Raw genomic sequence first — 27,600 nt, 5'->3', positions numbered from 1 at the left:
TAATGACATTCAAGGACAATTAGGCAGGTATGGCGTCTTTAGATAGGCATCTCATCAAACAAGACAGATCTAGCTGCTACCTTTTTTTTCTTTTTTTTTGGCGCCTTTGTCATTTTGTGTTTCTCCAAGTTTAAATCCCAGAGTCAAAGTCTTGCCACTTTAAGCGCCCACACATCATGTTTACACCTAGGACACCATCAAATAACTCATAGTGATAACTGTGCCACACAACATTAGAAGAGATGAGATCATAAAGATGATAGTAAGGGCCGATCAGCGCAACACTGATCCACTCTCAGTTTCCAAAAGCAAGGAAACCAGGTGAGCCAAAGGAGGGAAAAAGTTACTAAAGTTACTAAGAACTCATGAAATGAAGTTCAGTGCTCTCTGCTGCTCCCCTAAGACACCAGTTAACTTCATCTCAGCAGCAGTGGTTTCTTATTTGGAAGATCACAGTGAGACCTGGGATTGTTTAGTTTAGTCTTGACCTTTGCCAAATGGTTGGATGGCTAGAGTTTCCTTTTCTGCAATCTATCCAATCACTCCTCTTGATAATGTGTCCTATGGCAGCGCGATGAATGCAATCACCAGCCCATGCACCACAAGCCTGCTAACAACACCACAAGACACTGCGGCTAAGCCAAACCCGGCAGGCTCAGCCAAAACTGGCAGATAACCATCAGCTAAGAGCTTTGTGACATCATCAGACAGAGACGGCTACTGACTCCATGCCAGGTTAGAGAGCTGCTAATCCAAACCACAGACTACAATAACACAGACAGAGACAAAAGCAGGGAATGTGCATCATTACAAACACTCTTAAATGCTTAAGCTCTTTGTTGATGTGGACAACACGATCGCTGTAATGGAGCTTGTACCTTTCACAGGTCACTTCTCAGCCAGACAGATGAGATCTCATAATCAACTTCTGATGATTCCCACTCGTGCTGATTTTACCAAACTCACGACGTGACCTGTACGCGTTGTTTCTGACACAAATAACCGAGTGAAACTTTTGCTTGACATCCTCTGGCATTATCATCCCAGCTCTAGTGTTGGATTACAGTTCGTGCAGGCTTCTCACCATTAAAATCACATTCAATTATAGAGAGGCTCGGCAGGATTGGCGAGACAGCAGCGCTGTTAATGGGAAAGGTTGTCAAATTATGATTTAAAATGAAGTACATATGCTGGTACATGTTTAAAGAAAGAAAGCATTAAAAAAAATAAGTCCTTCTTGACTTTCTGATGTATATTTTACATGTATTCCCATAGGATCTGGCACCTCAGTGCATTTGTTTCTCATATGTGCAGCTGTGGAAGGTATTTGCCATATAACCCAACAATGCCTCATGGGATTCCTTGTCCAGCCACCAATCAGCCACGACCTTCAGCTTTGCTTTGTTGCTTTGTTTGCCATCATATCTGCAACTCTTTCTGGCTCGGACTCAGACTGGATAAGAGGAACTGATGCTATAGCATGTGTGAAGCCGTGACTACATCCATTCGCTCCTTATTGTGCATATTCTTTAATCCACTCCCACATATACAGGCCTACACTTTGTGTGTCTCCTCTTAATAAGTGTCTATGCATGTGTGTTTGTGTGGTTTGGGAGGTTAAGCTGGTGCTGCTCTCCAAGCGTGGCCGATACCGATCCAAAGAACCACAGGGTCTGAGGGGGGCCAGGGGTCTGCAGCTCAGCCTACAAACAGCAGGCTGTGCCAGGCAGGACGTAGGCCAAGAGAGGAGTGGGGTGAGGTGGTGGCAGTAGAAAGGAGGGAAGACAACCACTCTCATCCCTTTAAAACCACAACACTTGGGTCACACTAGGGGGCCAACCAATTTCACACTCTTGTACAGAATGGCTCCCTTACAGACAAAACAGAAAGACGGGAAAACAACTCAAGTAAGCCTGAAACACAACAAAAACAAAAAAGTGTTTAATAGCTCCGGCACTATATTTTCTTTGACTTCAAAAGAATTTGCAAGTAAGGTGACGGTGTTTTTTTAGGTTTTTTTTAAGCCACAGGTCAGAGATTGCATTTTGCAGCCCTGTGAAATAAAACACACGGCAGCACTTCGCCTCAAATCCAATCAAGCTCTGTTATCAGCTCCCTTCTCATCAAGGAAGGCTGCTGATGGAGGCTGCTGGTGGTGGTGGCGAAGGGGTGGTGGGAGTGCTGGGACTAAGCCGACCCCCCCACAAGCCCAACCCCATCACCCAACATACACCCCCTCACCCCTTACACCATACATACACACACTCCGCCCGAATCCCCCCCCACACACACACACCCTCCCTGCACCCTCCTCCCCTGGTTTCCGTGGTGACTGCTAAGCCCGAAGTTACGGTAAAGCTGGTGTGCCGCTGAGCCCTGGGCAGGATTTGTGACAGAGAAATCACATCAGCCTATGCTGATTAACAATTCCATTCCACCCTGAGATTTATATAAAAAAACTATCTTACATTTGGCTTTTTAATAGGAACGATCGCTATCTCAAATTGAGTCCCTGCAAACTTTAATAAAGGCTACAGGGTTGAGTGGCATTTTGCATGCTGATTTAGGCCCGATTGGCGGCTTTTGATGAGAGGGAGGCTGCTATGTAAAGCGGTGCTCCTAGCGCTTTTCCACATCGCCGGTTCAAATGCGAAAGGATAAGAACATGAAGAAAAAAAAATACCACTTCCATCTGCAATCTCCGGATTTCTCTCTGCCTTCCTCCCTCACTCTCACGCTCTTTTTTTCAGAAAATGATTGACTGTTGAATATGAATAAATGGAATGGAATGAAGCAGGAATAGAGAGACTGTGCACCGCAGACAGAGGAGAGATGGAGGAAGAGACGGTGAGAGGGAACGGGAATAAAAGAAGCCCCTCTCCTGGACTTTTTTTTCTTTCCTCTGGAGGAGAAAAATAAAATCATAAAACCAAGGTTTTTATGCTCTCCTATTCTGACATTTGGAGAATGGTATTAATGTAGAATATTCACAGTGTACAGAAAGGACCACAGGCGCAAGAGCGTGTGTGTGTGTGTGTTAGGAGGGAGGGGAGGAAGGGGCATCAAATAAAAAAAAAAAAACATTGCTAGAAACACTTATCCCCTCCACCCCTCCGCTCCAACCCCACAATCTACATCAGTATTAAAAAACTATTTATAGTAAGAGTTCAGCTTAATGGGATAATCAGCTCTATTTGTAAAGATATTGGATAATCCCAAATAGTTTATACGGGCATAAAGATTTCAAACATTTTCATTAGATATACTGCTTTTCAGGGGCGTTTTAGATGTCTCTCAGTTCACTTTGTACGCTGCTCCAAGACAAAAAAAAACAGAAGCAAGGAGGAGTAGACATCCTGAAGCGGTGGCCGAATGCTGGGCTTTTTCTGCAGAGAGTTGTTATCAGAAAACAGAGGACGGGGCAGGAGATTCCTCTGTTAGCTCCTCACAACACCAGCATTTCTTGTTTTTAAACTGGCATTGCAAAACTCCTCATAGCAGACCATGTCATATGATAAATGTGCATTTAGCAGTTGCTAGTGATGACTGTGAATGCTTTCCCATCTCAAAGAAGGGTTTTAATTATGCTTTTTTTTCATCCATCATATTACATGCTTGTATTATTGAGCATTCACCCTTGCCTCAACTACAACCAGTGTTAAAATAAAAAGAGAGAGGAAGAGGACTATAGAGGGAGAGAGAAGGAGAAATGGGGGAGTTTGGAGGAAGAGGGCCAATGGAAGGCATCCAACAGGATCAGCGAGTAGGGCAGGCTGCCAATGCCTGGCACACACACTCACACACACACAGTTTATATCTGCCCCGCCTCTCTCCCTCAAGGAAACCCTCATATACCCCGCAGGGTGGACCACATCCACCATGCATCAATATACTGTATGTTCCCAAGTCTACCAGTAAGCCATAGAGCACTGGTCTTACTGGGATGCCATTTTGCAGATGTTTGATGGCTTTGGTGAGAGACAATTATGAGGAATATAGTCAGTGCAGCCCACGAAATGAGCCAACAAAAGTTCATCCCTATCTGCAGAACTCACACTATCATACCCTCCTGTGAGACTAAACAACCATCAGTGATCTTCCCAAATAACCGATGAGTGGACTGGCATCAAAAACATCTCTATGAGGAAGTTACTCAGCTCAACACGCTAACGTTCATGTACGAGATGAGCAACTAAATAAGAAATTGAAGGTGTAGCGTTCAAAAGTTATTGCAGTTTCTATCAGAATCAGAATCAGAATACTTTATTAATCCCAAAGGAAATTAGGGTTACAGCAGGCAGCACGCTAATGGCGCATCACCTTTAACTTGAGGATGACCAAACATTCACCATTTCTGGTGGTCTGTCCATGGGTACGCTCTCTCATTTTAAATGTGCATTACAGTCACATTGTGCTTTTTTGGCTAACAGAGGGGTCTGGCTACTCATCACAGAGGTTTTCTATCACTTTTCATCTTGTATTTAAGTGCTTGGCTCATCCTGGGGTTTTTTGTTTGTTGTTGTTTTTTTTAGGAAACTGCCGTAGAGCACTTGGCCAGAAGCTACCAAGGGTCTAAGTACTGGCTGACATCTTTTCAAGTCTGGCAGTTGGACTGAAGAGGAAGAAGACCAGAACAGCTGTGGAGAGAAAAAAATGAAGGAGACAGAGAAGAAGATATGATTCCCAGTGGTTAAATAAGGCAGATATCGATAAAACTGTGATATTTATCGATATCTATCTATTGTCCATTTGGCGCACAGCAGCAGTAGCTGCAGTTTCTCTCCTGGTTTGTGATGTTGTGCTATTTGATGTTGACGGGTTATGATCTGCAACTGGTCCGATACTACTTCTATTGATACATTCATCCACCTTAACTAATGTTGGATGTAGGTTTTATTAACTTAAAGCAAGATTATAATGCAAAATTTGTTTTTTTCTGCTAAATATTAATACATACCTTCCAAACATGTTAGTGCATCAGTGGGTATTTGCTGTTATTTGTTAAAAGTGTGGTAGAAATATAAAATGTAAAGTTTTGCCACATCTTATTCCTGCATGACCGTTCAAGCAAAGTAATGGGACTATCAGTAGTAATTACACAAAAATGATGGTAAATGGTACATTTCCCTACTTTTCTCTTGGGTCAGTCACTTTAATTATATTCTCATTAGGCAACCCGCTTGTAAGAAAGTGGAACATCTGAAAAAAGGACTAAAATATCTCCTCTGGTAACATGTTGTTCCGTTTCTTCTGTTTGTTTGCAAAGTGTCACATATCAGGATACCTAAGCTGCCGTAGCGCTCAGTGTAAAAACACAGAAGTGGTATTAGATCACACCTATAATATTTTCTGTTCTTAACTTAGTCTGAGTGATCTGAGTGTCCAAAGCATATACCCTGCGTTACATAGCAACATCTGCGCAAAACGAGCTAACATAAGCTCACGTAAGCCCCTGGTCACAGCCTCAAATTTGTCTAAGAGAAAAGTGTGCTTATTATATTCTTATATGATTTTAATTATTTTCAGTTGCAGATAAAGGATATTTTGTTTAGAAGGTAAATAAACTTACCTAGCTTTACATCAACTTAATGCTAAAATTTACTGCAGATTTTTTTTTTTTTAATGCTCGTGTACCAAAATCCTTTGAAGCAAGTACTAATCAGTCTATTTCTAGTAAAGAAACATAATATTAAAATGTGTTTTGGAGGTTAATAAAGCAAAACTCTTTGAATTTTTTGAACTATCTGATGTGCAGAAACCTCACTGTCGGCTGTGCTACCTGTTATAGATCCAGTTCACAGGTTTAAGCCTGTCAGCTTAGGTAAAGCTGTAAGCTTATGTATGATAAATGCCATTGTTAAATAGCCAATCAAGGGACTGCACATCAACTATTAAAGAGAAGGACTTGTTGATAGAGTACTAATCTCTTTACAGTTTTCACATACCACCATAAATCTAAACACGAGAACACATGCATAAAAATGGTAACAAACCATGTCCGGCCTTGCAATCCATTCAAGATTCAAGTACAGTTATCACACACTGACAGCCCTTGTATCAAGACCACAGTCAATTGATTTGCGTATGGAAAAAAAAACCCCTGTCATTCCAGTAAAATCCACATAACCAATGCCTAAAGCCACCGGGGTGCCAGCTCGGTGCTTTCGTAACGAATCAAAAATGGAGGATTTAAAGAAGAAACAGACAAATGAAAGACAAATGAAAAGTTGTGATGCCATTTTCAGTATCTCACAAGTGCATCAAAAATATGTTTTCCCAGAAAAACAATGAGATTTTTTTTTGTCCCACTCCTTCAGATGCACCAGGGTTGCTGCATTGGTTGTTAAGGTCATGGCTCGTCTATCAGGGGTTAAATGAAATGATTTTTGTGGGTTCACACACAAACACAATGCCCCCCCACCCCCACCCCGCCTAAACTGGTCCAGGACCATGTTGCTCCTCCTGACCTCCTTTACCTTCTTTCCCTGGCCAGTGCTTTCCTTTGGCTCTGATAAGATGCTATCGGTAACCCTCTAAGCACTTGAGAGGCACTTTAGGAGATCACTGGAGCCATTACCATGAAAAGTAAAAGATACAGGCTATATTGATGCCAGATTAATACTGACCAACATGTTATTGATTTCGGCCCCCACCGTCCTCTTCCCCATCCCCTTTTTACTCTCCCTTACCCAGTTTTTCTTCAGCTCTGGTCTGGACCTCTGACGGTGATCTTATTTTCTGATGGAGGAATGTTTTGTGGCCTGGCTCGAGAAGGGAGCCCACCCCTCCTCCTGCGCCTCTACCCCTCGTCGTCTTCTTTAGTGCAATGCCACTATCTGCAGTTTCACAGGGCCATCCTTTAAAAGGTGCAGAGCAAAGGCTCGCCGTTATCTGCCAATGTTATTCAATTGTTACGGGACAATCTGGGCCATTAGCTGCTGTGTTAAATAATGCATCCGCTTTTAAAGGGGGACCCTTATCTCTCCTGTGTGTGTGTGTTTTTTAACATTATTAGTATAGGAGTGTAATGAGCGGCCCCTGCCTGATGGGCTCTGATATACCTCCAAGGTCTCTTTGCGAACCTCCACCTCCACAACAGCGCGTAAACAAACGGTGACCTTTTTAATGAAGCTCGGTTTTATCTCGTTTTATTAAAAAGGACAGCAAGAAGCGGAAACGCTCCAGACGAGATAAAAAGTATTTAAATGCGCTCGTCTAAAGGCGCAGACGATCGATCACAATGCAGCCGCTCGGGGAGGAAAAAGGACAAGCGGGGATGCACATATAGACCTGTGTGTTGCTACGAGACGCAAAGGGAGTGAGTGCGAGGATGGAGAGATGAGAAGGGAGAGGTGAGGTGTGAGAGGTATGCCTAACCTAAACGAGAGGAAAAACCCAAAGAAAAAAGGGTTGGATGTGAAGGATGAGTGGAGCGAAAGGGAAGGATGGAGAAAGGGATGGTGGCAGGAGAGCGATAACCGCAATGTCTTCAGTCACAGATTTACACAGGCCATTGCACTCCCATTCTCCCTGGCTCTTATCAGTGGAATTATTGAGCAGTGTGGCATACCATTAAAAATTCTGCTTAGATTTCACAAAAATCAAATTGCGTAAGGTAATGAACGTAGCTTTCAAATGGACTCCTCACCGATACCCATTCTCAGCAGGCAGAAATACATCTCAGTCATAATTCCCTATCTTTATTGTACTTTTACACGGGCTTAACTATGCTGCCAAAGCAGTGGAAAGCTTAATAATCTCTTTTGCCCTTGATGTTAAAGGGATGATTTTGTGGCTATTGCTTTGGAGCCATTTCCCACCCTCTCAATCCCCCACTCTTTATATCTATTTCAGTCTTTATTTCTTCCTCTATCTCCATCTATCTTCCCCCTTTTTGTCCTCCTATCTCCGTCTTTCTTCTTCTGTGTTTTACTTCCTCTGTAGGCCCCACACTATCAGCCGAGGTCAGGTGGGTCAGCGCAGGTTTTCACTCCCAGAATCCCCACTGTTTTCCAAAGCGCTGTTTGCTGATGACTGGGAGCTATGAAGCCGAGCAAGGAACACATTTCAAGGATGTCAGCACCAATGTTTGGATTGGCCCGTTCTGCTCAAGCACGCAAAGACACACAACTTCATCTGTCTTCTTAATTTATGTTTCAGACACATAAAAAAAGAATGAGTGTAAAGGCGAAGCTGCTTGGGGGGGTTCTCACAAACTAGGCTTAAGACAAGGCGCTGCTGTCTGCAGTCATTTAACAAACAATGGAGTGACGTAACACTAAAGGAGTGGCAGGGCATGTAGAACCACTTTGTAGCTTCCAACAGCCGTAAATCTTATTTAATGAAGTAGTGCTTTCAGATTAGTTTGGCCATTTGACACATAAGAAGTTGACATTCATATCTTCTAAGAAGTCTTTAGAATATTAGCTGAAAGAGAAAAGGATAGACTTTGTTTCCTATTATGTGTCTTTGTAAGGAGGTGAGTTGGGGATCTTTTTTGCAGTGAAAAAAGAGAAAATGACTTAGGAGCTCACAAGAACTTACCAAATGTGTGCATTAGCTTTCTAACATCAACTAATAATCATCAGTGTCATTCTGACACATAGATGTGCAGCTGGCTGACACGTGCTTATTGTGGAAATTGCTTTTTCACCTGTGACGCTCCTCAAATATATAACTTGTGACAATGGACTTTTAACTGCTCTGCAGATGGCGAAGGTTTGCAGTACGTTATGAAGGAATCAGTGATATAAATGTATAGTCTGAGTAAGCTGTGAACGTGTGGTCCTGGAAGTAATGGAAGGAACAAGCTTGACAATCTGGGAACCCGTTGAGTTTTCAGGATTTCCAGAGATTTCCATTTCCATCTGCCGGTCATTATTTACAACCCCAAATTAACTTTAAATCATTAAACTAAACTAAATTATCCGATGCATTTTTCTTAAATGCCACCTACCTTTTATTCTTCATATTGTTTATCTGCATTGACCAAATCCCACTCAAACTTGAGTGGCCCACAGCACTTGGACTACATACTAAACTGTATCCCTCACCCACAGATTCAGACAGGCTGAAACAGTTTATGAAGATATATCTTCTTTTTTTAACTTTCTTCTCTCATTGATAAAACTTCTTATTGAAGCAAACCAGTATGCTTTACGGATATACAGATTAGGTGATGCGATGTTGTTCAAATTAGTGCATACAGTACACTTACCCTTGTCTTTAAGCCTAAAAACATCCTCTTTGAAATACCACAAAGGTTGGACAGAGATAAATGCTACACATAATACCTTTTAATTGTGTGTAGCCGCACGGAGGACTAATTGTGTATTTTCTGGAGCCTATTATCATTGGTGGTTGGTATTGTTTTCACCTTGTCAACCGGTCAGTCTGACTGTCTGCGTGATCCTGGAGACAGCTACTGTTCACAAATTTGGTTTGGACTATTATGACAGGTATTTATGTCCATCTGTGGATATACACTGTCAGTGAGATAGCATACAGGGAAGGTACAGTAAAAAACCTTAACTGGAATCAAAATGATGGAAGTCCAAAGATAGATGTGGGCCCCCCCTTTAGTTTTGAGTAAAGGGACTTTACAGGGGCTTTAAAGTTAGATGAGCCAAGGTGACTATTGCCCCTGTCCAATTTACTCTCTGGTCACAAAGTCTTCTGCAGATTTAATGGCTTGGTAACTCCCTGCATGATGTTTCTCTGTGTTCTGAATGAGCATTTTCCTCAATGGGTGGAGTCTGAAACTCATTGCCGCTGCAGATGGTGCATCGCAAGATGCTCCCTGACATTCAGACATGACAGGGCATAAACAATGCCAATTTTTCAGACAAACTTCACTGCTCAGAAGGATCTAGTTCCACTAAACTTAATGCCAGCTCCCACACCCGCGGTCTTATTCATCCAAAACCAAAAATAACAACCCAAAGTCCAAACACTGTTCTCACTGTAGCTTCCTGGCACAGACTCCATCTGGCTGGCCTTTCCCTACAGCCAGTATCAGTGTGATGTGCCAAAGCGACAACTGCACGCCACGCAGATCTTGCCTCGCCCTGCCTCTTCTCTCCTCTGTGGCTAGTTAGCCCGTTAGCGCTTTCAGCTGTCTGTTGGTCGGTCTGTCTGTACTCTGCTGGGCTTCTCCAATCAGAGGCCTTAGCCCGTGCAGCCCCTAATCCAACTACGGGCTTTACCCCACCAGCTCAGTGTAATCACACAGCTAATTCACAGGCGGACGGGAGGAAGGCAATCCGTGACGGACGTTTTTTGTGCAACTAAGAATGAGCTCCCCGGTGACCAGGGGAGGTGGCGGAGTGGGAGACTGTCAATGAAGAGCCGTGAAAAGATGGCTCCAAAAAGGCGAGATGCGAGGGGAATAGATGAATAGGAGAAATGGGCTCTGAGATAGAAGTACGAAATAAGGAAAATATTTGGAGTGAATAAAAAAGGACATGAATCTGTAGTAGTCTTTTGCCAAGAGAGTGTTGAAAGAACCATTGTGAGTTGGAACAGTCTATATTACTCAATAAAGGCTTTGATGAAAGGCGAGGCTCTGTATTAATTTGGATAAGAAACCTTTGCCTCCGTGCCCCTTTTCTCTCTCGGCTCCCATCCACGACACCTCTGTGGTTTAAAGCAGTGTTCGGTTTCAGTTCAGCAAGCCAAGTCATTACATTTCTACATGTCGCACCTTTCAGTGGGGGAATTAACTAGTGCTGTTATTTCTTCATTCCCTGCACGCCAGAAGTACAAAAAGAGAGCGAGAGAGAGAGAAAAAAAGGTGTTGATATTTTGACATTGTCACTTCATGCTCACTTGCATGCATGCCCACACTGTGTGGATGTACTGTATGCCCTCTGCCTGTCCTCTCCACAGAACAGCCTTCTCATTGCTAATTTCAGATGAGCTCGGGAGGTGCGAGGATTGTCGCTTGGCTGTCTGCCTGATTTTACTGTTGACATCTCAGTAACAAAGGAGTGGATTTCTCTTACATTTTATAGTGTGACAGACGGCACAGATTTTGTAACTATAGCTAAAACGAACAAAAGAACAGAGATAAAAACGTTAAATTGCAACATTCAGCTAGTGTAGACATAACCATGGTACTATATGGTGACTATGAAAAACCAAATGGATAACTGCACATGGTTTGTTTCTTGACAGTCTGGCATTTTCCCCTCAAAAGCTTGATACACATAGAATCTCTACCAAATCCACGAGTGTTTAAAAAGAGAAATATTGATGGCAAATGATTGTGATAGCAGGCCTGCTAAAGGAAGTAAAATCTGATTAGGACTTCAGCCCACTTGAAAATGACTGAAAAGGCCAGTGCTTTGTGGTGTTGGTGCCTTTAAGAAAAAACTTTAATGAATTATATTTAATAAATTATATTTAATTAATAATATAGCTTACTGTGTGGTTAACTGAGCAGCCCATCTAAGAAGTTTTTGGAGGAGTGAAATTTAACCATTTAACAGTTTTTTTGCTTATTAGCATTAATTAGGAGGTGTCTGCATCTGTGTCGTGCACCAATATAGTCGGTGGATACACTTTGTTAACAAAGTAGCTAGTAGCTAGTATTGTTATTTTGACTCCAAACACCAAGGCAGCAGTACTAAGGTAGAAGTTTCAAGATAAGACACTGCAGACCATTGAGATGGCAAGAAATACATGGATACTCCCATCATTTTATGTCTTAGATCAATCCAAGGGACAGCATCACATAACTTTATATTATTTAATGGCTATTGCTCACATCAAATGCGCCATGTGTCTTGTTTTGTTTCTCAGTCATCCATTTAACATTTCCCAGCTTGAGAAACAGTTGTTGGCCTACATTTATGGATAACTTTGGGGTTTTGTGGTTTCTATGGTAGTTACTCAATAGTGTCAGTTGTTCTGTCTGCACTGATTGGTGGAGAGCTGCTAGAAATGGGCGGGGCTGAATTTTTGCTATGTCCTTACCTGCCTGGATATATCAGACTTGGAAATGAGGTGGGTGTAAGCTGCCAGGTGAAGCTTAGGCAGGTAATCTGTGCTCATTAGTGGCACCCAAAAGTGTTTTTGACTCTTAATTTGGTCGACTAAAGTAAAGCCTGGAGGGGCAAACACAGGCAGTGAGAGTGATATTTTCACTAATGGGTTGAGTAGGTTCAGATAAACTGACACTTTTATGATATCAGTATGTGCGTGACATCTGCATTTCTGTTCATGTAGGTAATTCTACTAAACAGTATGGAAAACCTATAAAACACTTTTGTTGTTATGAAGGCTTTGATATTTGTATTCATAATTAACCCTTAGAACTAAGAACAGAGCCAAGCCCATAGAAATGGAATGTAATGTTTATGTTACTGGGTTTGTGTCAGTGTGTGCTGTGTGTGAAATGTAAAAAGATTCATGTAGGCTGTAACACAGTTGAAATCAAAACAAACATTGGAAATAAAAGCACAAAAGTATGACTGCAAAAGACTGAACATGCATGCATGGCAGAACGGAAAGAAAAACGATGCTCATAAACAGGTCCGTTAGATAGAAAACGCTTTTAAAAGTCTTTATTAATGAGGCTACACAATTCAATATATCACATATTTATAAATGTTATTTTGACCAGGTAAGTCTGATAAGATATGATGGAAGAAGATTGTGTCTCTATGCTGATGATAGGAGAACTAGCATTACTTGTAAGGTGTGGTACATGGACTGCATAGCTTACTGTAATACACACGCTAAGCTTTTGTTTCTTTGTTCACCAACTCTTCCTACACAATCAGGGATTGAGAAAGCAGACCTGTCACACATAAACATCCTGAGTGTATACACCACCCCTACTTTTCTCAATGTGATCCAAGTACATTCACGTGAAAACGAAAGTTTTCAAAGGACTCTATGCAGTCCTCTGTAATTTACTTTTATAGGATTTAAAAGGCTAGGCACCCCTTTACTGTCTTGAGAAATGTTTGCTGGCCTTGACATCGTGTGTATTAGCACAATATCAAGGAGGAAAGTCTTCAGCAATGATCACAGAGAAAAATGGCTATTTCCCTTCAAATCTGTGAGTTGTAAAGCCATTTCCAAACAATATTAAGCCATTAAGCCATTCAGCAGTTACATTAGTCGCAAGTGAAAAACATTCACTAACAGTCTTCCAAGGAGTAGACATTTCAGCAAATTCACCTCAAGAGCAGGCTGGGCATTGCTTAATTGTTAAATAAAGAAGCCGTAGCTGGGGCACTACAGGCCTCAGCTGGCATGTTATGACACTACAATTAAGGAAAACACTGAACAAGTATGACTTGTTTGGAAGATTTTCCAGCAACCCTTCCGAACTGGAACAATGTCCTTAGATAAGGGCCAAAGTGGAGATGTTTGATGATTTTGCACGGTGTTGTGTTTGATGAAGCTGTGGCACCGTGCAATATGCACAAACCACAGCATATCAACAGATACATCTCATACCAACTGTTAAACACGTTGGTGGAGGTGTGAGAATTTGGGGGCTTCTTTGGCAGCAACACAACCAGAGCACCTTACAGTCATCAAATCCTCTATATACCAAAGTATTCTAGAGTCAAATGTGAGGCTATCTGTCTGACCGCTAGTTTGGGTGAAATTGGACCGTGCAAAAGGACAATGATCCCAAGCACAGCAGTAAATCTACCATAGAACAGCCGAAAGAGAAAAGAATCAAAGAGTTGCAGTAGCTCAGCCAAAGTGTAGACCTCAAATCGATTGAAATGCTGTGGCGAGACCTCACGAAAGCTTTGCATAAATAATTGCCTGCACACTGAAGCAATGTTGCAAAGAAGCAGGACAAAATTCCCCAAAAGATTTGTAAAACCAAACAGAAAATCATTACTGTGAGTTATAGATGTTAAAGATGGTTCTGCAAGCTTTTGCAAAAAGAGGTTTCTTTTTCTCCAGACTGCACAGAGTCCTGTGAAAACGGTGCTACAGTATGGGTATGTATTTGTTAAACCAAATGAACATAGTCACTGTGACTATGTGACCTGTTTATGGACAACCAATACTTAAGTTATAGATTTTGGCAATGGCTATCTAGTTTTCTTGGAGCACAAACGGACCATTTTTGGAGAAAGACAAAAGACTATTATGCTAGCCCTGAGTACCAACCTAGCACCTAAATAGCTTGGTTGGGAATCTGCATTTATAGATTGTTTAGATGCAGAGATACCTATTTTTTAGTGGTACATAACATCCAAATGCACCCTAGATGATTACTAGAACATTCACTTAGAGAGTGTGGGACATTTACTAAACCGTGCCTCATTATAGCATGTAGCACAGTTTGAAGTCTTATTCTGAACCTTCGAGTTTAGGTGTTGGCCATCAACATCTTGTTTTTCGCATGTCAGATGTGACCATATTCACAAAGGTGGCTAAAACTAACAGCTAACTTGGTCAGCACAGCTTAGTTGAGATTTACCCATCACATTTATCTTTAGGTTTACACGTTCATGATGGCAACACTTGTTGCAAAATCAGATCCTGTAACTGTGTTTGTGATTATTTTTCTCATTTGTATGGTATATGAATTTTAATTATTAGAGCTTTTTTGTTATTAGTGCTGAGGAGACTTAAAAAACAAATTTGAATTTATTACTTCTTAAGTTGGGGGGAGGGATCACGTATTTCAGTGTTTTACTTGCGTGTCAACAAATTTATAGACACAGATTGTTACAAAAATACTAGGCAAGCATGCTATTATGATGCAGTTATGCACTTTCTGAAATGTACTGGTGTCAGGAATCAGCAATTCACTATTATTCTTTCCATGTTAGTATTTAAATATACTTGAGGTGGAGTGCAGGTGAAAGGCACAAAATCAAAAACTGAGAAAGAGAAACTCTCTGTGGCTTTAAACCGGTGATCAGGTGCTGATGCATTTCATATCCCCCCTACAACCTCCCACCCACAGACACACAAACACATAAGGAAGTAGAAAAGGAGGGGAGGTGAGGGGTGAGGGTGGGGGGGTCAAACCACCAGAGGAAGATGTTGCTCCAGAAGCCTTTATTAACTCTACTGACAACTCCTGCTTTTAACCGCAGCTAGGTAATGTCACACATAGTAAGAAACAGACGCACAGTAAAACCCACACTCACACACACACACATTCAGAAGCAAGCATCCTGCCACCAAACTGGACAGCAACCAAGACTGTTGGTAGCACCTGCATTTTTGTTAAATGTTCCCTCTTATTCAGCTGTAGCATCCCTCTCCAAAATAGCTGTGAGCCCCCAGAACGCGTACACATGTACGGTTTGGTTTTGGTTGCATGTGTTCAGCAGGAGACAAGTGTGTATTGCCTGTTTTAGTTGTGGCCAAGCTCAGGGAGGTGATGGGTTGGGGGGGGTCAGGAGTAGGTGTGGGGAGGAGCAGGATTTAGCTTGCTGGCTGACACTGGGCCAAGACTAAAATCGAGTGTGCGCGCAAGTGCTCGCGGCACACATACACAAACACAAATGCACGCGTCCACCATTTAAGATGTTCTTTTTGTTCATGCCTGCCTCTGAATTTTTTATAATCCTGCAGCCTGGCTTAAAAGTGTGTGTATATGTACAGTTTTCTGTGTGTTCTCAGTGTGCATAAGTGTGTGTGTGTGTGTGCGTGATGTCTCTCGAATTATATTATGTAAATAAGTGAGAAACGTACACCTTGTGAGATTAGTCTCTTCAGAAATTGGCTGATGTGTTAAAGTAGCTTTTCTGCAGAGACACTCGGTATCAGGAAAGCTAAAACAATGTGTGTGTGTGTGTGTGTGTGTGTGTGTGTGTGTGTGTGGATGGTGTCCAGTTTCTGGTGAACAATGTGAAATTACATATTGTTAGCGGGTTAAGAGGGGTTACCATTAGCTTAAAGTGGTGTTTTCCGAGCTGCGCGGTTTACAGCAAAGATGTTTGCTACCCACAGAGATTTATACACACACACACACACACACACACACACACACACAGATTATAACACAAACACACACTCCATGAGGACTAGATAAATGTCTGAGGCTCCAGCAGCAGGGGTTTTGGGAGCGGTGTAATTTGGTTTAATAAATAGAATTACATCACTTTTGTTTCTCTAACTCGGTCATGAGAGGTTGAATTCTGACTGTTTTTGTAGGCAAATTTTGTGTTTTTGTACAGTGCACCAAAGGTTGATCTATAAACTGGTGTAGGAACATGTTAGAAAGAGGATAATGGACCATTGCATTAATCTCAGTTTTGTGCCCTGTAATGAGCTGAGTTTATTATCGTGTGTGTGTGTGTGTGCGTGTGTGTGTGTGTGCACTACTAGCGGTCAGTAAGGTGATCTGAGGGCCGCAGTTAAAAACACAAACAGAGATGAAAGCAAAGTGCCGAGTCAACACAACAGCGGCAGACGGCAGCATTGTTTGTGAAGAAAAGCCGACGCTGTTGAATTAAGGCAGAAAAAACATGGCTTAATTACTGTCGCATAATACCAATTATTTTGTCTCCACACCCTTATCTTAATTACTTCAAAAGACCAACTTCAATTAGGACGTGAAAACTGCATCTAGAACTGGCAGTCCAATCCCCAGCTCCCCACGGAGGCAACGTCACTCAATTACACACACACACACACACACACACACACACACACACACACACACACACATACTCAATTACTCTCACACACAAGCTGAATCTTACCAACAAATTTGCTGATAATTAATTGACATGCCAGGCATAATATTCAGCATAAATAAATGAGCATTGTTCTGAAAACGAGGATGAAAGCGTACCAATTAATTCCCTGAATCAGTACAGAGCGAACTAGTAGCCGTCCAAATCATTTCATGTGTGCAAGATTCCAGTGAAATGTCAGCGATTTATCTAAACGGTGGGTTTGAATTAGAGCGATGTGCAGTTTATATGTTTCAAAAAGCAGAACCAGGTCGTTCCTGATCTCTGAGTGGAAGAACAAGCACCACCTAATAATAATTGGACTTGAATTCTTACTGTGTGGGCTTGTGTTTAGGCTTTTTCTTCTTTCATTGCTGATTGCCTAAAGCACTAAAGGCTACAGAATCAGTTACCAATATTTCCATACTGTAGTGGTGCTGCTGTTATTTACAGTCGATTGTATAATTTGCAGGGGAACACTGAGCGTTGGAAGATGGCTTCATGGTTAACAGTTTTAAAGAACTACAGAATCATAAAAAATGTAGAATAACTGACAAAATTTCAAATCACTCTAATGCAAATTCATTTCCAATTAATTTGTCCTCAGCAATTCAAAACACCAGTCACGGTCACTTGTTGAATACATTTGACTTGTTTTGGTTGTTGCTCGCAGTATTACATAATTCGATAACTGCACAATGATTGGTAGCTTGAGAAATCACTGAAATCACTGGTGAGAGTGGGAAGGAAAAACTCCCCTTTAACAGGAAGAAATCTTCAGTATAACCAGGCTCAGCAAGAGACAGCCTTCTGGTTGGTGATGAGGGGAGGGAGACGGGACAAAAGACATGCTGTGGAAGAGAGCCAGACATACCAGCGACCAAAAATATCTATGTTTATTTGCTATCTAGTGATGTAGGGCACAAAATTGGCTCTTGTTTAGTCTAATTTGTACACAAGAAGCTGGGTCTCAAATCACAGACGTGGCATTACCAAAGTGTCCCATCAAACAATATCCTGTTGAGTCAGGGTGATACAGGTAAATTAAAAACATTATAATAGAAACAACACAATCTACATTTTCCACAGACCATTACTCTAGATAAGATAACTTTATTGTCTCCCATGGGAGTAAATCATCCTGGATCAGGCATCTGCTGCATCAGATAACTAAGGCTCCATCCCCCAATGTGCATCCATGAAGTGAGTGTCCTGTACACAACAGACCAATGTGGTCCCAGAACAGATGATTCCTTGAAGTCTGTAAACAGATTTTTCCAAATACGGGTTCAGGTGGTGGTCCCATGCTTCCTAGCAACAAGGTTCCAGTCTCTAATTAGAGCATGTTGCTACATATCGGTTTTCATTTTCCATGTGTGGTTTACTCAAAACACCTTCCACACCTCATACATGTTAGTCAACACGGTCAACAGTTAACCTATGTGGATGTGACAGTGCGTGGTTAAGTGTGTCTCTGTATTGGCTTTCTGATAGACTGGCAACCTGTCAGGGACATGTCCTGCTCCCCCCCCCCCCCCCCCCCCCCCCCCAAGTGTCAGCTGAGTGAAAAATGGTGTTCCCCACTGCCACACCACCAAACCAAGAGACTGTATAAGAAGTATGGAAAATGGATAGATGGATAAAGGACAGCGAGGACAGCTTGCAGGTACTGCCACGCAGATTGTTATTAAGCCATATGATGAGAGGACTAACAGACAAAAGACATTTCTTAGGAACAACTTTCAGACAGCGAGAAGAGAGCAGAGTCTTCAGAAATGTTCAAGAAAAAAATTTAAACTATCAGTTAAATTGTTATTTCCCAATTTGAAAGTATGTGTATAATTTTAAATGTGGTTTACTTCGAAAGTATTAAAGGAGATTTACTTTACAATATGCTTACCTAAGCAAAACAAATCTTTAGTTATTGTATCTAGATGTCGCCGAAAGTCTTCCAAGCAATAAGCATGTCCATCTCTCACCTTCCTTTTTCCCACCAGCAATGAGCTCTTGAAACAGTGTTGTCTTATCTTCTTAAAGACCCTTTAGTGCCAACTAAGACTAAGCTGAGAGGACTAAAGTGCAAAGTGTGTGTGTGTTTTTACGTCATTGAAGGCAAGGGAGTCCACAAGAATGAGGTGATACTCAGGATGTGTTTGTGAGGAGATGAAAGGTAATGTGGACCATCAGGTCACATGTCTGGCTACATGACAGAAGGCTGGGAAGCATTACCGTCCTGAACCTTTAGAGGGGAGGAGGGTGGGTTGTGTATTGGAGAGTCCCTTTCTGTGGGTGAGTAAGGTAGAAGGTAGGAGGGGTGTTCTTGTCCCTGACCCATGTCTAAGTGGCGCTGCAGTGTTTACTGTGAGGAAGGAAGCTGTCATCTGTGTTTGCTTCCATCTGAGCAAGAAGGAGCAACCCCCCCCCCCCACAACCAAAAATACAGAGGCAGACAGACACCAGGGTTTTGTACATTTCTGAAGACTGAAAATAAAGAGCAAGAGAGGAAATATACGTTTGAGTTTCTCCATTTGGTCCGCATTGGTATGTCGGTATGAGTGTATCTGGGGCTGGACCCTTCAACCCCCCCTTTCAAAGACCCACAGGTGATTGACAGGCTTTCTACTTGAGGTATAGAGTTTCCCCTTGGTGTAAAGTCCCTGTGGCTCTTCTCCAAAGGGTGACTGCATTCCTGACCAGGTCATGAACTAACAACCTTTACCACCACCAACGCAACCAACACCCCTCCCTGCACCATGGATACAGAGCAACCCAAAAATCGGCAGTCCTCCACTCTTGCTTCTTTAACTCAGTTCACTTAGCATTAAGTTTACAATTATTTCTTACTTTCAATATTAAAGTGCGCGCAGAGTCTGTGCTAGCTCAGACCTGAAGCATGCCAGATTTCAAAACTCAATCATTAGTGAGTCAGGACCAACACAAAATCATAATCCGTGTCTCACTTCCATACTAATACTGTATGAGTTTTGAGTATTGAGTCTGTTAAAAATGAAAAATGAGACAATATTTACTTCTTCTGGTTTTGCTCAATTTTGAGCTCAGTGACAGAACATGCATTTGTGAAATAGAGTGGAAAACAGAATAAAGTCTGCATGCTGGGAGCACTCCAGGACGGTAATGATGGGATCAGGTTGTTATGCAGTAAAGAATAAGGTGCAATGGTGGAGGTGAGAATGGGGGCATTAAGAAATACTGTAATGGAACGCCAGCAACTTTGACTTGGTTCTGCCTTAAATTAGACTAAAAGGTTGTGGTCTTGGCAGTTTGCGGAATAACTCACAGGAATTGGTCATTTTTTTGTATCCAAATACAAATATCCTTGTAACCGATCCGTTTTAAGTTTTCTGTTGAACTGAAAAGAGCTGAGCAGTATGATGGGATTCTTTAATCAGCCATGATGTTTTTGTTTGTTTGTTTAGATTTACTCAGAATTCAATTTTGTTGCGCTTAATATAGTCAAGAGTTTTGTACACCGGACAAGGATATAAACCATGGTCAGAGCAGGACTTTGAGAAACTGGCCCCTGAACGATAACCACTGCACTAGTCAAACAAAAATCAGGTCCAATATGTTTTGGTTAGATCACACATGTATTTTCTTTTAGTTCAGTTGTGTATGTTATTAGCATGTTTTACTCAGACTTTTATAGTGTGTTCAGAATACACAACAGTCTAACACAAACACATGAATGTCAGCCACTATACAGTATTACTACTACTGATAGCTATAACAAGGCCTAACAGTCCCTAAAGAGTTATTGTGTGTTTTTGTTGTGTTTGTGGGCGGAGGGTTTTTTGATGAATTAATCTGTTGTTGTGTTTTTTTTTATCTTAACCATGGCAACCATTCTGAGCCTATATAAGAGCTTCATTTCTTCTCCTATACTGGCACGCGCACACACCTTCACACATGTACATACACCCAAGCCCAACCTGAGCACCCTTCGGGCCTATCTCCGGGGCTCCAAGTCTGATGAGCTGCACCCATTTCTGCTTGCTGTACTCTCAATCTCTATCTCGACCTCAGCAGAAGGCCAAGGAAATTACGGGCCTTTTCCTGGAATGTGATTAGATTCCTGATGTTGGCAGCCACACATCTCTGTTTTTTTAATTGGGTTCCGAGGCGCGACGAGATTAGCCTTGTGACATCATTGATGGTCCGTTTGTGTGTGTCTGTGCGTGTGTGTTTGTGCAGAGAGGTTGGTGGTGTTTGCTGATAAGAGATGGTATGGGGGTCTCGGGCAATTGTGTGGATGAATCCCCCACTCCCCAATGGTTGATGGCGTGCTAATCGGGTCTACGAATATTTGGGGTTTTTTATTTCCTTTTTCCTCATGCACTTGTGCATCCTGTGTGCACGGAGAGTAATTTGTTTGCTTTTGTTTGTTTGAAAGGTTGGCATGTTAATGTGTGTTACATGTAAAACATTTATACAGCATTAGTCACGTCTCAACCTGTCAATCTGCTAACTATTGGTTTCTGTTGGTTCCAGAGCATTCGACGTAACACGCCAACACTTAAAGAAATACAATCAATCAATCAATTTTCTTGAAAAGTAGCATTACCATTCATGCCAGAACCCTATAGTTTTCTATCTTGAGCTAAATGCTTTAAGCAACACAGGGTCATCTGCTTGCCAAAGGTTTATCCAAGCTCCTTCATACACAAACAATTTAGGCAAGAGCCAAATGCGATCTGAAAACCATTTTTAATTAATATTAAACACCTACCAGGCACATAGTACAAGTAAATGAGTTTATTTTGCAATATAAAAGTAATTAATGTTTTCCTCTTTCCTTTTTTTTCTTCTGGATAATTGAAAGGGGGCAGTGACCCAGAGCCATGAATCAGCTAGCCGCCACTTCTAGCTATTTTGCAATGTCCCTGATCATAGCAACAATGACATAAACAGTAATAGCCCACATTCATTGTTAGTTCTGCCTGTAACCACTCCATTGTATTTAAACATGATGCTGTGAACTGTGCCACTGAAGTTGAGCAACTTCTGTGAAATACAAAGTTCAAACTTACTACCTGCATATATGTAATCTGAAACAGGTGCCTTGACTTCCTAATTATCAGATGACCTGCACAGAACTATCGGTGGAAACTTTGTCTCAGATTTAAAGGTCATGGACAGTGTGAGTGGGTATAAAGGGTGGGGGGGTCTCCCACTCCTTGCCTTCTCAGCTCCACCACCCCCACATCCCCCCCATTAGCTTGCATCCCCTCCTCCGTGGGCCAGAGAACAATCAGCCTGGCGTCTGATACTTCCTGCCCGGCAATAATTACCCCACCTAATTAAAACTTAATTGCTGGCCTCTCCGACCGCCATCTTAAATGAGCAATGGGAGCCGGGGCGGGGGCGTAAGCCTGCTGGGATGTTTGTGTGGACGGCAAATTGGTTTATCCCTATCAGATTCCTCAGTCCCTGGCCCCGCGCACGCTACTGCACCGGTCTACTGCCCAGAAACAGAAAGAAAGGGAGAAGGCTTAATGTGATGGAGGCCAGACAAGGCCTAATGAGATCTACTTTTTTCCCTGCTTCTTTAAACTACACTTTCATTCACAGTTTCGATTAGTTAGCTTGAAGGAGCCTGTCTGACCAGGTTGATGAAAAGTGTGGGCGCTATGAAGTCGGCCTTGTGAGGAGAAAGAAAAGGCTTATTTTTGGGGGAGCTGGGGGTGGAGGGGGAAGTGGTGGTGGTGGTGGGGCAAAGAGAGGGAGACAAGAGATAAGGAAGTTAGGATTCATGGCCCCACTGCAAAATCATCAGGGGTAAATGAAAGAGGAAATGCTGCGTTAATCGTTATGGATTCTCATAATTGTTACGATTAAATTTCATAATTGACTAATGGCCAGCTGCGGCTTGCATTACACGCAGGATAAATACATCACATTAAACATGCAAGCTGAGAGGAGATGAGCAGAGATGGATGGACAGATAGGACAGGATAGATGGATGGATGGACATGCATGCCAGGCTTGTAAATAACTGATGGCCAGTATGGAAAGGAGTAAAAGAAAATGCATGAGGGTGACGGAGAGAAGGAAAACTAAGTTAAGAGACAGGGGAATTTATGATAAGGTGGAAACAGAGAAAGATGAAGATGTGAAGGGAAAGGGAAGCTAGATTCGTGGCCTCCAAGGGTATTAGGCTGGGTGCCAGAGTGTGTGTCTTCCATGTTAGTGCTCCCTGCCACACTCCCTTCTTTTTCCTATGAACTCTGATTTCCCTAAAACCCATCTCTCGCTCTTGCCATCCTTTGCTATTGAACTCGCTCTGGTTTTGCCTTCCTTTCTTCATCTTTGTCCCAGGGAAACAAGCAAAAGGCAGTTGTGATGAGCAGATAGCAGGGGGGCAATGGAAGGAGGGGAGTGCAGCAGCGGAGGTGGAGGTGTGGAGGGAGAGAGAAAGTTGGAGGGTGATTAGAGAGAGATGACAGGTGACATCCATAAAGGGATTACGGAACAGGCCTCAAAGACAGGGCCCTAATCCTGGCTTTGTACAGGCACAGATAAACAGCTCCACTGATGGCTTGCTCTCTTAAAAAGTGAACATGAGCTACACAAATAACTTCCTAATTCCCCCTTTGTAGAAGTGAGTGCACGCTACAACACAAATAAGTTCCCTAATTCTTCCTTTGTACAAGTGAGCCCGAGAAGCACAAAATAACTTGCTCTCGAGGTGTTTGTGAACAGGATGCTCTGTAAGAGGCGAGAGTGACTGTGGGTGTTTGCGTGCTTGAAGGAGGGGGGGCCCACAAAGTGTCGATATGTGTCTTGGAAATGTGCGATTGTACTTGGTAGCATATAGTTGTTGGGACTTTTGAAATATTTACAGGCTTACATTCACAAACAAAAAAAAACTGCTTAGAAATGAGAATTAAAGTGGAAATATTAAAACGCACACACTCAGGAGCACCAGCAGTTGTCAGTTTGTGGTCTAATTAAGCGTTACCTTAAAAACAGAGAGGGAGAATACACACACACACACCACACACACCTGTGCTCCACAGACAGGAAAGACCACCAACTGAAAGTCTGGTTTCCCATCTAAGCGTGTGTGTGATGCGTGTCTGTGTGTGTGTCTGTGTGTGCGCACATGTGCCTAAATTCAGCGGACTACATTGACTATTTGTGTACAGACATTACTAACAATCCCAAGAGAAGGCTCAGTTTCATTCATTATTTTATTGTCATTTCAATTATATTAGTTTATTAGCCTACTATAAGATAAATAGAAGCTTATGTCTTCCACAATTAAAGAGGGTTTTTTTTGCCCTGCACATTGTAATAAGCATGCTGTAAAGGATTCTGCAATAGTATAGTTATATTTCAAGTCAATGATCATTGAAAGACCAAAAAAAATAAAGTTAAATCGCTTTACTGAGGCAGTAATAACCAGGTCCAAGCACAAAGTAGCATAAGCGTAAATAAAGACTGCACTGTAGCAAGCAAGCAAATATTTTAGGGTTGCTCAATTATGGTGTGGTATAACAATTTGAATCAGATTAAAAAAAAACATTTCATTAATCACAATAAAAATATTATGGTTATTGCACACGTAAATGTAAACATCCTAGTTTTAGCATCATATTGTTGTGAGTTACTGCTCTGTGTATACTAATATGGTAACTAGATCTGCTAATATTAACAATAGACATGATTTATGACAATCAAATCTGAAAAAGTCAAAATTGGCTGGACAGGTAGTATGACTCATTATATTAAAAGATGTGTAAACATCTAACACTTCTTTTGTGTGTGCGCAATTAGCATTTAAGTCTTTAAAGGGTCTTAACATAAATGGGGGGCTTGTCCAGGATTCAGATACAAATGTGGCCTTCTTTATATTAAATCCAAATCTGGATAAGAGGTGAGACTGAAAAAGTGCAGCCAGAAGAAGCCTTTCAGCAGTAAAAACTGATGGCCATCCTAAAGGACGCAAGCAATAATTCCATGCACTAGTTGTTGCAAGGCCCATAGAGCTTGCAGAAGGCCATGACAGAACTAAGAGGAGCCAAACACATTTTTCTTTTGTCACTTGAATGCACTTATCTTGTTCACAGGTTGTTGAGGGTTGAGAATATTTGTGTACTTTCCCCACCCATATATATACTTTTCCCACACACACAACCACCAGAGTCACACGAAATTTAGTTAACAGATAGCATTTTGATAGCAGTGCTACTTATCACGCTGGGTATGGTATCTGCTCGGCTCCCTCTAGCCTTCTCTTTCTTCTTTTAAGCCCAAATCTCTATCTGCTGTTTCACGCTTTGCCTTTCATCACCCTCCATTACCTGGTAATGAACAGGTCCCAGTTCTTTCTTCTACCCCCACTCTGTTAAGTTCATGCAAATTCGGCCATAGTTTCTCCGCAATCGACACTTCGGGAGTCACTTTGTTGAGGCTTAAAAGTAAAGCAGAGCAGAAGTACACGTCTCGCTTAATGACTTCATTTTCTCTTTCATGGCCCTTTCAGTATGTCTGCAGTGGGAGTCCTCGCCTAAAGCACTGATTTAGTGACATAGATACTACCATGAAATGTACCGGCTAAAAGGAGCATGACTAGATGTGTGGGATTGATGCAGAAGCAGGTCAAGCATTGATTGGACAGCTATTTTGAGGATTTTCAAATGCACTGATAGTGAGAGAAGTTGAGTGTGGGTGTGACGAGGGAATAGGAGGAAAATAAGCAAACAGCGGCTACAAATGCAGACAAACGCATAAACACACACGTCTCTGTCACACTCAAACGTTACACACTCGTACACACACCTCAGCCCCCTCTAATAATCCGCTAATCCTGTTTATCATCAGCCAGCTCCTCTCAGTGCGAACGATACATGAGAGAAGTCATACTCACAAACACACTCAAATGTGCAGAGCTGAGATACAGTATAAATACACACATCTCTATTTCTTGATTTCTTTCTCAATCTTCACTCCGTTTTGCTATTTTCCTCTACGCTATGTTATGCATCAGTTATGCAGTTACACATCACAATCCCACATCAATGCCCAGCCTCTCAGAAATACTGTTTGCTTCTTGCTTCTGTGTCTGAAGAGTTTTACTAAGCTGTGGAGAGCTCGCGTCTTCTCGCTCCCCTCATTGGGTTTTTAACTCCCCGCAAACGCACATACAAATTCCGAGACTTCCATGTGAGCGTTGGGAGGATTGAAAAAGTTCAGCTGTAGTTTTGGACCACATTTATTTCTAAAGAAAAAGCATATTTTCTACGATATGCCAGTCTGAAAATAGGAATATAAGGTATAATCACAGATGATCCAGGCTTGGGTACATAAGCAGGCAATAAATCTATATTTTTCATATTTCTCTTTTGGGATGCTGATTCAAGTAAGGCCTAAGTAAGTTGTAAATATAGCCATAATCGCCATTTCCCATTTCATAAGGTAATCTGTGGTGCTTAAGGGGTCATTGGAGGAATTGCTATTTGGCTGTTGCGAAGCACAGAGCAGGTTTATTCGAGCCTGGTATTGTGTAACTCTTGCTTGTCATATCTTTGAAGGAAAAATGAAAGCGGATAGGTGGGAGTGGAGGACAAGGATAGGAAGGGAAATGCTGCAGTTCTTCTACGGCAAAAACTGGCTGAACATAGGATGATACTATGACAAGTTCTTTCTGAAAGTTCCAGCTCTGTTACTTCAGAGAAGATCAAACAGACAGTTTGGTTTGACAGTTGAAACAATGTCAGATTTCTTGGGAAAAACTGTTAAGTGGAAAGGTTTTGATAAGTAATGAAGTCCATGAGAACCATGATTCACGACCAAAGTCAGAAAATAAATCCCCAATAATAGCACACAATCTCTTGAAGAGGCCCAGAATCTCTTCAAAAGTAAATATATAAGTGTTGAGAAGCATTAAGGTTGTTCAGTGTGAATCAAACCATTTTTCTTCAGTGTAGTCATTTTGTGACTGTTTCTCAATTCAGATGCTTCCATAGTCTTCAGGAGTAGTTCTCCGGGCTTCTTGAAGGACATTCAAAGCTCTTCTTTGGATGCTGGCTGCCTCTTTTTTCCATTCTCTGTCAAGATGATCCCACATTACTTCAAATATGCCGAGGACAGGATCAGAGAAGGCCAGCGCATAACTGATAGGTGAGGTGAAGTGTGTTTGTGTGCCTGTGTGTTTCTTTTTTCTTTTCTTCGATCCAGATATACTTTTGCTGTGTTGGCAGTGTGTTTGGGATCATTTTCATCCTGAAAAATTAACCTGTGTCTTGTGTCTTTTCCAGATGGTGCTGCATGTTAGATCAAAATCTGATGGTACTTTTCAGAGTTTATAATTCCATAAATTTTGACAAGATCTCCAACACCACTGGCTGAAATGTGTGAAATGTGTGTGTTTGGCTTTCGTGTTTATTGGAGATTAAACCAAAGAGATGGAAACAAATTATTTTTTTGCCGCTGGCTGCTTTTGTACAGTACTGTACATGTATTGCTAGTATTGGAATCATTGACATCTATGCTAATTACTTATCCTTAACTAAAAATTGTTTATGCAAACTGACAACACTATCAGGGCAGTAAAGTCAAACATGCATGAATGCCAGCATTTAGTTTCCATTTCATTTAACATTTGAGCAAGGGCACATGAAAAAAATAAAGAAAATGAAATTATTTAAATTTTCTATAAAGACAATCCATTTACAAGTTGTATGGAAAAAGAAGAAGCATCGAAAACTTGCAAAACTTTCAAATCTACTCACTACACAAAAAAAGCACGATCATTTGAAATGCAAGGTGTGTAATACTGGCATCGAATTAGCATTTTCCTACTCAGTCATTTACACCAAGTCCCTGTCAGATTTTCCGAGATTAAAACATCTGCACTCTGTTCTGCCACTCTAATTAAAGTGAGTGATGGCTTGGCAGCGGGTGA

This window comes from Simochromis diagramma, unplaced genomic scaffold (assembly GCF_900408965.1).
Source record: "Simochromis diagramma unplaced genomic scaffold, fSimDia1.1 OVJJ01000816.1, whole genome shotgun sequence".
Lineage (NCBI taxonomy): Eukaryota > Metazoa > Chordata > Actinopteri > Cichliformes > Cichlidae > Simochromis > Simochromis diagramma.
Note: the sequence above shows the minus strand (reverse complement) of the source record.